We start from the raw sequence: 16,342 nt of genomic DNA, 5'->3' as shown, positions 1-16,342 counted from the left end.
AAAAGTATTACAAATAGAACTGAATCAAGAAAAATACTACCGAATTTAGAATTCAAAACATGCAAATGAAAGATATAAGTCTTTGAAAGTCACATGATCCCTTTAAAAATACTCTAAATCGCTTAATTTAAAAAAAAATAGTGACTGGAACTTAATTACATTAGAACAATCAACACCTGACTATCAGGCATGACCTAAGCCCGTGACAGGCTAAGATCATGCATAACAGAGTGAAGAAAAATTAGCACTGAGGATTCTAAAAAGAAGGTGATCTAAGCAAGAGGAGAGCAGCCTATCTAACCTGTAGATGTTACAGTTCCTACAGTGAAATACATCTAAGCTGACACTAATACTATCAAGCTTATAAAGGCATGAAATGAAGAAAACTAAGTGCGCTCTAGCCAGTGCAGGTGGAGGTAAGGGCGAACTGCAAATCCATGAATGAATTCCCACTGTTGACCAATGAAATGACTAACCTTGATAGTCACTCAAGCATCTCAGATAGCATGTACAGAAAGCTGACTAAAGCAGAATATGTTTAAATTGTTGATAGATGCTTGGTATTTCCTCAGCTAATTTCAGGCTTCAATAATTGAGATGAAAAAGAAATATTATGTCTAATATAGACTCCCCCTCACCCATCAAAATTTAAAACATTCATAATTTAATAATAAATGAAAATAGAATATATTTATGTATATAGGCCAAAATCTCTAAAAATTAACTAAAACATATTAATCTCTATTAATTCCCTATAACAGTCATGTTGGGAACCTCACCTAAAAGTATAGCAAGCAATGAAAAATAGCAATAAAGATTTTAAAAGGATAGAATCATTAAAAGTAGAGAAACCTATGTGATCAATGAAAATAAATCATTTCCCTTATAACAGATTTACTCTGAAGTTAAGATCTTGGATGAAAGAAGCTGTAGTATGGTGGTTCAAGGGAATAATTAGTTTCAAAAGGCATTAGATTGTTGTCAGAATTCAGGTCCATAAGAATGTAGGTCTGAGTTTTCCCTTTCCCTACTTTCTCCTGAGGTCACTCTCTCCTTTTAACATCTATCCAAATTCCATATCACATGGCTTCCTCCATTTTCAAAGATGGCAGCTGCCTTTGGGGTCCTTGTCTAGCTTCAGATCTCTCTGCTTTTTTCCTCACAAAGAAAATTCTGTGCTTTTAAAGGGCCCTCTGATTAGATTAGGGCCGCCTGATACTCATCCTTTTCTCATACACATGCTTCATTGTCCTATTGGACTTTCCCTATAAAACCTAAATTCTGAAAGTAGAAACAGAACATTGAATCAAATATTAGCTCCTGCTGATCTTGCAGCCCTGTGCAAATGCACAGGCTACACACCTTCAATCTGGTTTTGAATAGAAAAAAAAAAACAACTCAATACCTTTCCCCAATGTTATGTATGCACATTGAACATTTTCAGGTGACTACTAAAATTATAAAACTTAGAGCTATGAATTCCAAATCATCTAACAAATTAAACATAAATGATGATGCAATATGGACCGAAACGATTCACTCCTCATTCATCATTGTCTTCAGAGAGATTTGAGGGGAGAACTGAGGACTCAGTCAGGGAAAATGTGAATGTACTAATTTGTCATTTAAAAAAAATTAATTAAAAATTCTGACATAAAGTGACAAAATAGTAATGTTTATTATTTTTAATTAGTGAATACATTGTTGTGATAGTAGTTTCTATGAAATATATGTATGTATGTAGTGAAAAATAATAAAAACAATTTCAATTCATCAGTGGTATCCATTAAAAAATAAATAAGATCTAAAACATGAAACTGCTGTAAAATTAAAATGAATAATGTAATTAATTACTCTTACATTTAATAAAAAATAAATACATGCTACCATGACCTTGAAACATTGAAAATGTGGCAAATAAATCCTGAAAGTTCCACAAGAACAATGTAAAAAAGCTAATATTAATTAATTTAACCCTACATATTTTAGCACCTCTAATACAACGTGCAAATGTAAAAACAAAACCAAACAAAAACAATATAGCAGGAAACCAGAGTTAGTACATTGACTAGTTTCCATCATGGTTATAAGCTGCTTTTAATAAAATTTTACATTTACAGAATATTAAAAACTAAATTCTAACTGATCTGAAATAAAAGAAAATTCTCTTAACTTAGTAACTATTAAGTAGTCCCAAATGATATTGTACATTATGGGCAACTAAAATTAGAACAAGAGAAAATGGTGCCTCTGATCACCACTACTACTTAAAGTATGATCAGTTCTATTTCATATTGTAGGAAAAGACATAAAACATTCTAGAATGAAAAAAAGCCATTATTTACATGTAAATAATAATATTAAATTATTTAATGTGATTATCTCCTAAGGAAAAAAAGCACATAGAAATCAACAAATCATTAACACTTATAAAAGAGTTTAGTAAAGTCGCCACATAAATACTTGCTTTTGAAAATCAATGACAGCAAATCATGAATGAAAATAAATGTACTATTTATAATAGCAACAAAATATAAAGTCTTTTTAAAAATATAGAAGACTTCTTTGAATAATAACATTTGATCAAGGAACTGAAACGAATTAAGCCATTTCATACTTTTTATGAGATGAATCAATTACATTAAGTAACATTTCAACTTTTTAAAAAGAAGAAACTAGGAAAGTGATGGGGAATTTACCTCCTAGATGGTAAGGACTAGAGAACCAATTAATAGCATGTTACAGAGTACAGCTTATAATCAAGCTCGGAAAGAGAGAGAGTAGTAGAAAGATAGTGAGAGAAAGAGAGAGAGAAAGTTAGTTTGGTTAGTAGGTAAGGTGAATAACTTAGGATTTTCCAAAGAGGGCCTAAACAATATATCTTTGCACACAAACTCTTCTGCAAGGTGACCTGTGACTGAACAGGTAATTAAAAGTGTAAACCTTAAAGGCCACCAAGCATATGAAGAGATGCTGATGTTTATTAGTATTTAGAGCCAAGGAAATTAAAGTAATAATGAAATATCACATCCCTCCTATCAGATTGGAACTGATTGAAAAGTTGAGTACCATCAGAAGGTGGAGATTTGGGAATAAAGGACCCTGCACATAGTGGGGGGGGGCGGGCGTGCTGGCAAATTCAGTAAATATCATAGTCAAAATAAAATTAAATATATGGATACCCAGGGCGGTGCCTGTGGCTCAGTGAGTAGGGGGCTGGCCCCATATACCAAAGGTGGCCGGTTCAAACCCTGCCCCTGGGAAAACTGCAACAAAAATAGCCAGGCATTGTGGCAGGCACCTGTGGTCCCAACTAATTGGGAGTCTGAGGCAAGAGAATCACCTAAACTCAAGAGCTGAAGGTTGCTGTGAGCTGTGACACGACAGCTCTCTACTGAGGGCAACAAAGTGAACTTGACTTTGTCTCTTAAAAAAAACCAAATTAAATGAATACTCTTTTAATTCAGATAACACTGATGCAGAGATATCAAAAAAAGAAACATGTACAAAGCTATTTACTGCAGTTTTGTTTATGAGAATGAGATTTTTGGAGGCCAATTGGGTAGATCATCACTAGGATTTGACTACATATAATATGGAGGATGGACACCAGCGACTATTAAGCAGCACACAGAATGAATCAGCTCCGGGAAGGTAATAAAAATAGACCTAAAAAGTGTCATGTATATACAGACATGTGTGTGTGTATGTGTAAGAAACAAGATGGGAATTTAGGCAGATAACATTTGTGCTTGATTAAAATATATGCACCTTAATTTCTAATTTATATTTTATAAAAATACATTAGAAGGAATTATATTATGCATATTACAAGGATGGCACAGAGGAATTAGTTTGGGGATGGGATAATGATTAGAAATGACTGGAACAAGAGCAAACCGTGATAAAATTGTAATATATGATGATAGAGTTGATGAACTGAATTTACTTCATATAAGGTTAAAGAAATTTATATGTTTTCTCAAGGCCTAGCAAATAGTCATTGACAGAGAGGACAGAGAGAACATGCAATTCATTTTTCTGACCAGATAAGTTGTTCACCAACATACTGAGTCCCCTCACGTGCCTGTGGCAATCACTGAGGGGGAACAGTATATTTGTGCCTTTGAGGTTGCAGTTTTGAGGTGCAACCTAGCAGGATGTGCAAGCTGCTCTCCCAGGAAAAACGTCAGACTTTTCCTCAACTTACAAGGCTGGCCAAGCCTCATTTGTTGGCTGCCTTTGTTTTCAACATCCGGAAATTGCATTTGTCCCAGCACCTAGAGCAAAAGGCATCTCATAGTTCTGATCCATCCATTCATTTTACCTCTCATAAAATTTTTGAGGATGTGGATGTCACTAGCACACTAGGGACATGGATTGTCGTGTCCCTTCACAGAATGCTGAAGTTGGAAGACTCATTATTAAATACCAAAAACAGAGAGAAAAGTTTTCAAGATGTTACTCAGTAGACAGAATGAAGATTACCCCACTTTACTCAGAACACTTTTGCTTTCTTACATTACATTGTACATACTGGGTAATGTGTGCAGTTTTGCTAAAAAAAAGTCTGCTTCTCCAAATATGTATGATCATTTACTTTGTGCCAGGGACTGTGCAAAGTAAGATGGTCCTTCCTATGGGGCAATAGAATTTATTATTTTGCCTTTTTCTCAGCAATTACTGGATATCTTATAATGTGTCTGTGACTGGTAATTAGGTAGTAGAAACACGAGTTTTAATACTGTGCTTTTTGTTGGTCATGAGACTATGATAAAACACACAAATAATTATTTGAATATATGTTGTTATAGAGGCACAGATACGGAAGTCACAAGCTGTGGATTTTCAAATCAGAGGACTGACATCACTCAGCTGTTTTTATTAATAAATATACCAAAATTGTTATACTTCTAACAAAAAGACCATACTTTTTATAATAGAAAAATGAAAAAGAAAGAGAAAGAGAAAAAGCAAGGAAAAAGAAAGGACAGAAGAATGGAAGGAGAGGAAGGAAGGGAAAGAAAGGAGGGAGGAGGGAGGGAGGGAAGAAGGAAAGATGAGTGTGAGGGAGAGAAGGATGGATGATTAAGTCAGTGCTGTTATTTTTTTATTTATTTTTCACAAAGAAAGAAATGTTGGAGAACCTGAGAGGTTTAGCATCTTCTCAGTTCCAAAGCACTGGAGTAGAACAATGATCTCCAGAACTACTCAGAGCATGGCCCAGGGGACAGCAGCAACGTTTCCTGAGAGGTTGTTATAAATGTGAAATTTCAGGCCTCACTCTGACTTCCTGAATCAGAATCTGCTGGGTTGGTGACAAAAAGACTGTGTTTTAAAAAGCTTTCTCAATAATTTTTACCCATGCTAAATTTTGAGATCCAGTGGACTACAGCTATGCTGATTTGCCTCTTGGCCTTTTTTTTCTCTCCATTATGCTAATGAAAGCTTCTATAAGCCTTCATTATGCGCTTTCTAGAGCAGTTAAAAACTCGGATCCAGTAAGCAATGTAAGTACACAACTGGTCAAGGTAGACAGAATATTTTTATATTATTCTCTTTTCATTGGTCATTGTAAAGAGGAAAAATGCTGCTTGAATAACTTTATTGTTCAGGAGAATTCAATTGCATATTTTTATTAGAAAGTAAAAAAAGTTATCTAAATGATTATAATTTACAGGTAAATAACTTGAATCTTCTTAAACTAAAGTTAGGATTGAAAATCAAGTATGATTCTCCTCTGAACTGATGTGGTTTATTCAATCCTGACTAGTCCGTTAGTTCAGGAATTAATCATACCTTTCACTTCTCTGTTAAGTAGTGAATGTTTAATTTTTTGACTGAATGTGAAGAGTAATTTCTTTTGCGGACTGTGACAGTGTAGGATAAGTCTTTATTTCCCTTCAGCAATGGTTGTATTTTAAGTGTAACACTTGAAATTTTTATCTGCTTTTATAGGATCCAAAAATCTTTAATAGCTGGATTATTGGGTATTTGCTATGAATGATTACATGTCGCATAGTGGTTCAATGTAGTGATTATGAGTTGCTAGTAAATTTTAGTTCCTAATTAAGGCTTGTAAAATAGTCTCTCCAGGTAAATACACAGGAAAGAAATACTACAATTTAAAACCATGAAAGGTTGCAATTTCATATGATATGAACCTGTCCCTCTTCTTTAAATTCCCTGGTGGATTAAATTTATTGTCGCCTGAATAGTCTTAGCTCAATTTCTCCACCATATCACTCCTATCTTCTTTTAATAAAATTGAAATACTGTGGTATTTAGAAAATATGTATAAATATGTATATTCTCCAATATGGAAGCCGTTAGAATTCTCTTCTCTATTGACTGTCCCTGGATCCTCAGCCAACACTACCACTGCATCAGTCCCCTGATGGTACTCCATTTGAAGAAATTCAGAACACATGATTTCAGATATGCAGCATATTGACTGTTTTGAGTTTAAGACTTTAAAAACCACAGATTTAAAAAGAATACTCTGACTTTCTTTCTTGTTCTTAAAAGCCAGAAATGAAATTCTTGAACTAAAGATTTCTTCCCTATGCCAAAAGACTCATTCTTATCAAAGACAAGAGGTTGAGGCCAAGGACAATCTATACAAACAAACAGTATGAAATGAACCCTCTTCTTCTATGTCCCTTCTGTGTCCAATTCCTTCTCTGAAACAGGTTCCTGTGCCTTATCACATTTTCACAATTTTCTACTCTTTGTCCAACTCAGTATATAAATGTTCCACTGTACCCACGCTTTGGGTCTTTATTTTTTTAGTGAGAGCCTCTATATATAAAGTAAAACTTGTATTAAATAAATTTTTAGTGTTTTTTCTCCCATTAATCTGTCTCATGTTAACTTATTTATCAGGTAAAGCTAAGAGGGTAAAGATAAAATTTTGCCACCCCAACACATTTAAATGGACCCAATCTACAAATCATTATTATCCAGTGTAACTATGATGGCGTGTTGATGAGGCTTGGTCAATAGGAAGCCATTGACATCAACATCATGCTTGTGGTGCCAAGTATCTTTCTGTATTCTTTCTGACATCATACTTTTATATTATATATGGAGTTCCTACAAATGGTGGAAAAAATTATTCTTCTGATTAATGGGAGTTGCAGTTGAGCCTTATTCAAATTATATTGAATAAAGCTCTAGATAACAAGGAGAGTGGAGACTAAGTGCAGACACCTTTCTTAACAGAAGAAATCTCATCACTCAGTTTGTGAGCAATGTGAAGTATAGAAATTTAAGAGAGGATGATCCTCATCCTCTGACACTGAGGAAACACTAAATGGGAAGACGCATTTTATAAGGCAAAAGTTTAAAACAAATCAACGAAGGATTGCATGATTTTCAGCAAAAGAAGTTAGAGGGTGGAAGGGGAACCTTCTCCTTGCCTGCATCTTCTGTGAGACATGCAAAAGGAAGCCTGGTCTTCATCCTGGAGATTGCTTCAAGAAGTATCACATGAAAAAAAATTATATAAAAAAAACTAATTATTTTATGTAACCTAAAATACATAATAAAATTATCAGGTGAGTTCATATTTATGTTTTTCTCTTTTAAGACAATAGGATGATTATAGTAGTCCACAAAACTCTTTTCTGCCACAAATAAATAAGAACTTGGGAATATGTGGGTGCCATAAAAATTGGATTGTAAATTAACACAGTCTGGCATCAGCCCTGTCAATCACAGTAGAAAATGGATAGACATGAAAGATTATTTCATTTTGGGACCAGCAGCTGTATGATGGGGAGGGACTCGAGGTGGAGTGTCGTGGGGCACACAGGGAAAAGGGAGACTAATCGGTGCCATACCTAGATTTCCTGAACTAAAGTAATAAATATTATAAAAGATGTGTAAATCATTTTCAAATATAAGACAAGTTAGAAATCAATATTGATTATAAAGCGATATTTTACATATGGTAGCATTTTTATATGGATTTTAACCAAGTGTAGAATTTCAAAATAAATAAAAAGTATTTCGGGCAGGCAGATGGAGTAAGAGAAACAAAAGCAATAAAGTTTTTAAAGTTTATGGGAACTTATCAATATAATTTGGACAAAGCTGTGTGTTGTTTAAATTATATTGATTAAAAACTAAAAACTAGATAGTATAACGTATTCAGAATGTGGAGCCATTAACATTTGTGAATGAAAAATTAGACATAAACTTCGATAATCATTATGTGCATGGACCATGCTTAAACTAGGGCAATAGCCATTAGATGAATGGGTCGGTTCAGAGAAACATTTCTGAGGTACTGTTATTCCATAGAGAAATGAAGAAGACAAGGACGTCTGTGCTAAATCAGCTTTCACCTTTGGTGACAGGAAGACGTTAATACCAGGTGTTCGCTATTTTGCAGTTCAAATGCATTTTACACATGGTATGTCATATAAACGCTAACGGATCCAAGCATATCATGCATTAATATCTCATCTTTCCTGGAAGGAAATTTATGTTCACTTAATTACATTTTGGATGCATGGTATCACGAGGGCAGATAATAACACAAACATGTTTGAGTCAAACTCCACTATCTTTTTTTACCACTTAAATGTTCCTTAGAAGTATGAACTTTGGGTAAGCTGAGTTTAGCTGATTAAAGAGACTTCCTGAAATTTCATTGGAAACGTGGAAAATATAAGGTACAGATTTGAATGGATGCCATCACAGAAATAGTAGGGGAAGTAGGGAAAATGAATAAAATTTCCCCCGAGCAGAAAGTCTTAAGTGATAAGAATACAAAATTTAATGCCTTTTTCAATAACATTTGTGATGTGAACTTAAGTGAAAATATAAGGTGGAGTGCCAAGGCAGTAGCTTGCTTCTTGGCTTGGGGGCATTTTCTGATCAAATCCCTGATGAATGCTACATTATCAAAGTGGCATTTATGTGACTAGATGAGGTAGGCACAACCCTGGTGGGAGAATAACAAGCAATAACCAAAAATGAGAACCACTTAGAGCAATCGTCTATAGTGGTAGGGAGCCGGAGAAGGCAAGAGCAAGCTCCTTAACCTTACATGCCCACACCAGCTATAGGGAAGGTTCTCTGGGCAATCAGTGTGTTTCACACAAAGACAAAAAGAGTGGTGAACAGCACAAATACATGTATTTTATTAAAAATGTTATCTACGGTAAGATGAATTACACTTTTTATGAACCAGTTAATATAGAAAATCTGCTGCTAATTAAATGCTGACAAAAATATATTTTTTCACAGAGAATATTATTTTATTTTTAATGAAATAAGTCTACATGAATCTTCATTTGCATATCCCTTTGTGCACATGAATTGGGAAATGTAAGCAAAGTGAATTTAAGATAACCATTAAAACTATTTCACATTCATTGTCTGATCTACTGAGTCACTTTTCAACTTGAAGTCATCATTTGTGAACATAGCATCTTCTATGCTATTATAAAAGTTGGTGATGTAGCATTTTATCAAATTTTTTAAAGTTCTTCTATTGTCTCTGTGATTTTCTTTAAAGATTTGAATAACATATAGGAATATGATATACATGACATAGTCTCAAATGGCTCAGGAAAACTTGTAGATAAATGGTAGCTAGAGAGGCAGATAGATACATGATAGATTCTGGCCCTACTTCCAGAAACCACTGAATTGAATTCTCTCCCTACTTCCCTGGCTTAATTCCCCCCTCCAATTGGTTTCACTTGTACATTTACCTTTCTTTGATTTAAGAACAAGTGCAAACTCTATGATATATCACTCCTCCCCTCCAGCCTGTATGTTACCATCAGAAGTCTCTTTTCTAATGATTTACATTTCTCACAGAAAGTAATTCAGTGAATTGTGGCTGCGACTGCTGCTGAAAATGACAGAGAAGAAGAAGAAAAACACTTTGATATCAACCAAATATAGAAAAGAAAAATAATTGAAAATTACTTTGGGCTCAAAAATTCTACAATCAGACCAAAGAAATGAACTCTCTTTCCTCCGTAGTCATCAAACTATCCAAGGTTTCTGACATGATTTAGTAAGTTATTCAGGATGACTTTAGATTTTGTTTTGATAACAGGAAAAAAGGCCATGAAATCTACTTTTTACAAAGTACAACATAGTTTTCAATTATACATAAGACTTCCAAATTATTTAATCTTCAAATTCAAATACTTTTAAAATGTCAAAATATAAGTGGTTAAAATTAGATATGTGTGTGTGTGTATGTACATGCTTATGTGTGTATGTTTGTTGACTGAAAATGTTTTATTATATTGGAGAAATAGTAAAGTACTTCTTTTAAAAATGTTTTCAAAAATTTATTTTTCCCCTATATATACATCAAGTGGCTGAGAAATAATTATTGCTGTTTTAACCATACCTATGACCTGGGAGGAAATATTGCTCCAAAGCAATTGTGTTCTGGGAGCTCACTCAGTTTTAACAAACACTCTGCAAACTGACCTTGGAAAGTATGTATACTGCCACATACTCTGAAAAATATCAGAAAAGAAATAAAAAGGTTATTTCTGGTTGTCTTTTTGATTTAAGTATGCATAAAACGGACAACCTCCTTCAATGCTTACATGTTTCACACAATACCAAATGCAACCAGACAGAAGTGTATGGGACCCAGGGAAAGTCCCATAGCCATCGACCTATGATGGCTTATATTACCACAACTGCTAGTAATAAGAATCGCTTAACATGTAAGCGCACCTAATACAATATTAAACCACATGGGATATTGAAATAGCAGACATAAATGGGTTGGTTGTAGGTAAATGGAGAAATATGATCACATTAGTTGTAAGTTTTAGACTTCTGTTAATGTTTCTGTACCTCTCCACTGTATCTTTCTCTTTTAGATAGTTAACTCTCTTACAGACTTATCAAAGAAGAAAACATTCCTATAAAATATATGTTTACATTTGCTTTTAACCTTATGGCTTTACCTTTATATGTGAAAAATAAATTTAAAAATGGTCCTCGGAAGTTTATAAAGGAAACAGGCATTCGTAATTGCAAACTTTTCTGTTTTAAACAATGTTGATCACTGAGGCTTAGGTCTTTAATGTGATGGAGTATTAATAATGTTTTTCTTAATAATCAAATAACTTTTTTCCACCTGATGATGGAATCAATAGGGTCAATGGTGTATTGGGTCAAAAGTGCAAGGAAATCACAATAACTCGTGCTGTTTAAGTTGTCTTGCAAAATAAATATATTGCCCAGTCATATTTTTAGGAAATCATAATTTCTTTGTATAATATTATGATAAATATTCAAAATACCAGTTAGAAGCCAACAAATGATAATTATACAAATGAATTTCAAAATAGGTTAAGGGTACTTTTTCATTAAAGTAGAAATGCTTTTTCATAAGTATGAACTTTTTCTTTTCTGAATTACTTTGCTTTTTTTTTTTTTCTTTTGCCTGGGGCTGGGCTTGAACCCACCACCTCCAAGATATGGGGCAGGCACCCTACTCCTTAGCCACAGGTGCCACCCCGAATTATTTTGCTTTAAACAAATAGATTAAAGGTAATTTTTCATTAAAGTGGAAATGTTTTTTCATAGGTATGAATTATTTTGCTTTAAATATACATATATTTAAAAATATATATTATATATATGAACAGAGAAATTTTTCTTGATCCAACATCTGGGCTTAATACACCAAGGGTACTTTGATCTGCTTATAATATTTTGATTCATTTTATTTTGGATTTCATATTTGTTATCTTCTTTATATATTAAGTACAACTTCTTGCTATATATTTTGTATTAGCTTTTAATATTCAGACCATTTCCTTAATATTTTTATTTCTCATATCAAAGGATTACCTGGAAATTTAGAAAAGGATTTTTTCTGTGTATAAAATAAAGAGACAAAATCTAAAAATGGAAACTGAATATTCAAAGTGGAGCTCAAACTCAAAAATGACAAGTCTTACTCTACTAGGACTAAGCATTTTTTCAACTAAAGAAGAAATTATTTCCCTGATAATATCATCCAAAATTAAAAATTATATATCAAAACTTCTGACACAAAATGAGTAGAAAATAAAGATTATAGGGCGGTGCCTGTGGCTCAAAGGAGTAAGGCACCAGCCCCATATGCCAGAGGTGGCGGGTTCAAACCCAGCACTGGCCAAAAACTGCAAAAAAAAAAAAAAAAAAGAAAAGAAAAGAAAGATTATAACAGTAAAATAATGGCTCATGGATAGATATCACTATAGTTTCCTAAGTCATTACACTATCTTTACACTTTTTATTCTTTGATATGTACCAATTATACACACTTATGGGGTACATGTACTATTTTGATACATGCATAAATGTATAAAGATCAAATCAGTGTATTTAGGATATCCATCACCTCAAATACTTGTCATTTCTGTTAAGAATATTTCTTATCTTGTCTTCTAGCTATTTTAAAATATACAATCCATTGTTGTTAACTATAGTCACCTACTATGCTAGTGATACTAGAAGTTCTTCTTTCTATCTAACTACATGTTTATATGCATTGTGCCAACCCTCTTCAAATCCTCCCTTGATTTAATTTAGAATTTAACCTTAAAATCAGTAATGGGAAAGAAGAGTAAATGAAGAAAAAGAAGTTCCAGTAGGAGTAATATGCAACCTCCTTACCCAATAATTTTTTATTTTATCTGAATTTTTCCATATCTGTTATGGTTTTTCTTTTTCCCACAAATGATATGGTAGTCGTTAGGAATGTTACAGAAAGGATCTGAAACAAGTACAGTCAATTCTGTTGCTGGGAAGTAGGTTTTGGAAGTTCAGTTATAGAGTAGATTGTGAGAATTTCCCTTGGAAAAATCAAACTTAGCCTTGCTATAAGCCCACTTCAAGGAAGAAGATCAGAAAAACATGAAGAATCAGGTTGCACTGAGTTAAGATGGAGTCAATAGGTTTATGCCATTGTGATAGATTTATTTTTTAATTAAAATAATTTTACTAAAGGAAATTCAACATTTTTACAAACATACCACACTCATTACATTAGTTGGAAATTATTTCTAAGTATGAAAGGAATAAATTTCAATTCTTCTAAAGAAGTCTATACATTTTAGTTGTATTTCAACATATTTGTAAAGAGAATATGCCGTCTCTCAGATCTTAGAACATTTTATCATATTAGAGCAAAACATGACACACCCAACTGAAACATTGATTTTTAATTCACAAAAGATGGTCAGGTGATCATACTGTAAGCACTTTTTTTAGTTTATCGTTGATTTCTTGGAGATTTTTGTATCTTTCAATGATTTACATTTGATATCTTGAATTTCATGCTGGAGATGATATTTCTTCATGCATTTACCAAGTTTCCTTTAAAAAATTTTACCAATTCACTATCAAAGACATTAATGGGTTATTATCTTCTCCTTTCAAGCTAGTGATTGGACTTTAATATCTTCCACTCCTTTGACAATATCATTTTTCCCCTGATAGTAAAATAATCAACCAATTTGTACAGGCAATTTTCCTCTTTTTGATTTCCTATGTAGAGTGACCTCTATATTTAGGATAAGGACAATCGTCTTTAAATTTGAAATGATTCTCAAAAATTGGTTTACTTCCTTGCTCTCTGCTTTTACTATTCCTTCCATTCTCATGAGCTTACAAACTCTTCATAAATATTTCCATTTTAAATGCCTTAAAAAATCAAATATAAGGAGTGGTGCTTCTGGGACAAGACACTTACCTCTCTTGGATGTCTAAATTTCAATTTAAAATAACTCAGTCAATTAAAAAAAAAGCTATAAAGCCTATCAATCAGCTATTCTTGGCCACAGGAAATATTTCCATAGACTATGTCACTCTTGGTTCGTAAATCACAGGAACATTCATTCTCTCTGTGGCTAACTCAAGTCCTAGTCTATCAACTGTTGCTCCTTTTCTTTACAAAGTAAAATATTGTCATTTTATTTTTGCCTTTGTATCTTCTTATCATGACCTGGCTGTTTAGGTAAGGAGCATTTCTCATTTTCACACATGGATATCACAAAATACTTCATAAATTCAAGTTGCATATTGCCTTTATAAAAAAAATGCTGAAAATATGTAAAAGCAGAAAAATAACTATTTTTAAACAAAATAATTTACATTTTTATGTCCATCTTTTTGTGTTATATAAACAACATGATAGATGCATTATGTATGAACCTAGTAGCAGTTATCTCTGAATGGCCAGTATTTTTATTATTGATATCTGTAGTTCCTAAAATTTGTACGTTGTGTTTCTTGCATAATAATGAAGTTGCATTAAAATATTTAGAAAACTATATTTTGTTGGTGACCTATTTCCCTCTTATTCCATATTTTTTCAAAAAATAATATATATTTAATAAAGATGTCTAAACATAACCTCAAATTGCAACAATTTTGAAACAATTCTAACTTGACTTACCTGAAAATTAACTCATACTATTAAAATAAAATGCTTAAAACACAACAGTACTTACATCTGTTTTCTCCCATCAAGATTTAATTTGTGATCTCTCTCTCCTGTGAAGTATGTTATTCATGTGATTAGAATTAACGAGACACTGATATTCCCATATATAATTCTTTATTCACAGAAATCACTGATGGGGGTAGGAAAAGTCTTTCCATTCTCATGGTCAGTCTGTTCTCTACTGATGAAGCCAATTCATGTCAGAGAGCTCATGCAACTAGGACCCCCATACCTTTGCTAAGTTGCAATTCGTGTGTGCTTCCATATCTAAAATAGGGAGCACTTTTTCAGTGCCAGTCCTGTCTACAGCTTTGGACTCTAACTGCTTTGCTGTATCATTAACTTAATCTGAACCAGATTTTTCCTCTATAACTATGGCGATAAATAGACCTTTCTAACACTGATAGTAATTTCATAAAGTCTGTGTGTGGGGGTAATCTGGTGGAAGTAGAGGTGAAAAAGGAGAGGAGGGGTTTGCATTTATTCTTTAAAGATAGATTGACAGCTAATAAAAATACCAAGGAGTGAAAGCATACATTCTAAACTACATGGTATAAATAATGATTTTTTTCCAACTTCATCAAGTGAAATTTCTATGGTTGGAGGGAAAAGGAAAATGAAAGATAACTAAAGAAAAGAAAAAAGGAAACTACAAACCAGAATGAAAAGAGACTCATAGAACTAACCTTCAGACTTAGAAGTCTTGAATTTCAGTGACTATTAGGGCCTTGGAAGACAGGGATATAGAAATATGCAAAATATATGTGTTTAGGGCTCAAATTTGTCTTATCTATGTGTGTGGGGTGACAGAGCTCCCCACATGAAACAAATGAAGTGAGCCTGGTAAGGGTTAATTGGCTTTTCCTAACACAGAAGCAGCTTTTGCAAACAGCAAAAAGGCTGGACAGAGGGCTGGGCTCCTCTGAAGCAAACACAGGTCTTGTTTCCATAGAAATGAAAAATTCCAGGAACAATGGCTCTGAAGTCATGCATTCCGTCAGACCTGGGGGTCGCAGGTGTTACAGCCTCACTCCTAGAGTCATGGATCAGAGGTTGACATATGTGAAAACATTATGTCATTAGAAGCCTAAAGGACTCTGTGCTGTGGAGAAACAAAAACAAAAATCTAAACCGGGTAAACTGAATGTGCTTATGAGGAGTTTCACTTGCTCATTTTCCTTACAGTGTCTGTGCTATGTTTAATCAGATTTGTAGTTAGAGTTGACTGTAGTTAAAGTTGACGCATGTCCGGGGGGATGTAAAAAACAGAAGAAATTGTGTTAATGTGGAGATTTGATATTTACCCACAAGTTAATTTTAGATAGAGTAAGTTAGGTAAGATTTAGGTAATAATAAGTTTATAGATTGTTTCTACATGATGACCAACGTATATAAGGTGGCACAAAAGAAAGTTTCTTTGCTACATGCCATCTCTGTGTGTGTAGTCAATCATTCCTGGGCCCATCAACCTTGCAGGAACGAGCTCACACCTGTGGCAAAGCTGCTGACTCTCTGGCGTCTCCGATCATGCAACAATGTGATTTGAAAAATCTCATAAAAAAAAAAAATTAGTCTAAATCATCTTGTTCACTTGACCTTAAATGTACTGTTTACAATGCTCCCATCCCTTCAGAATTAACTGTTCAAATATTTTCTGAACTTTTACAACACTAAGAAATTGGCTCACTATTATGTGAACTGGAGAAACATTTGCTAAACAAGGTTCCACAAAATCTAGTGGTGAAACATGTTAATAGTTGATCCTCTCAAACTTTATAATACTTTGGGACAGCCCCTATCAATCAATTTTTTTACTATACTAAAGTGTTTAAAAATCACTTGCGCTAAAAA

The sequence above is a fragment of the Nycticebus coucang genome, chromosome 4, assembly GCF_027406575.1.
Source record: "Nycticebus coucang isolate mNycCou1 chromosome 4, mNycCou1.pri, whole genome shotgun sequence".
Taxonomy (NCBI): Eukaryota; Metazoa; Chordata; class Mammalia; order Primates; family Lorisidae; genus Nycticebus; species Nycticebus coucang.
The sequence above is the reverse complement of the archived record's forward strand: the minus strand, read 5'-3'. Positions refer to the sequence as shown.